This window comes from Schistocerca gregaria, chromosome 5 (assembly GCF_023897955.1).
Source record: "Schistocerca gregaria isolate iqSchGreg1 chromosome 5, iqSchGreg1.2, whole genome shotgun sequence".
In the NCBI taxonomy this organism is placed as follows: domain Eukaryota; kingdom Metazoa; phylum Arthropoda; class Insecta; order Orthoptera; family Acrididae; genus Schistocerca; species Schistocerca gregaria.
Window position 1 is genome coordinate 586,042,865 of NC_064924.1, and position 602 is coordinate 586,043,466.

The 602-nt window shown below is 50.2% G+C and overlaps 1 pseudogene; it reads right to left on the reverse strand.

Moving 5' to 3' along the window:
• Positions 1-275: 275 nt before the first annotated feature.
• Positions 276-393, reverse strand: LOC126274525 (5S ribosomal RNA; annotated as a pseudogene).
• Positions 394-602: the final 209 nt, after the last annotated feature.

Genomic DNA, 602 nt, shown 5'->3' on the forward strand with positions numbered 1-602 from the left:
TCCAGACTTACCACTGATATACAACCGCTCGCTCGATGGAAGATCCGTGCCCAATGACAGGAAGGTTACACACAGCAATCCGTCTTCAGGCCACAAGTGGCCCATCGGGACCATCCGACCGCCGTGTCATCCTCAGTTGAATATGCGGATAGGAGGGGCGTGTGGTCAGCACACCGCTCTCCCGGTCGTTATGATGGTTTCATTGACCTGAGCCGCTACTATTCGGTCGAGTAGCTCCTCAATTGGCTTCACGAGGCTGAGTGCAACCCGAAAAATGGCAACAGCGCATGGCGGCCCGGATGGTCCTCCATCCAAGTGCCGGCGACGCCCGACAGTGCTTAACTTCGGTGAACTGACGGGAACCGGTGTATCCACTGCGGCATGGCCGTTGCCTAAAGTTACACAGCTCAAACAATACTCAAGATAGGGAACAGGATCAGTCCGCTAAATTGCATGTTACTATCGTCGATTTGGAGAAGGATTTTGGAACTTATATTGCGTTCGAACATTACGGATTATGTTGAATAAAGTAAGCCATTGACACACATTCAGCACCAATGCAGAAAATATTTTTCCTGTGAAACACAACTAGCTCTTTATTG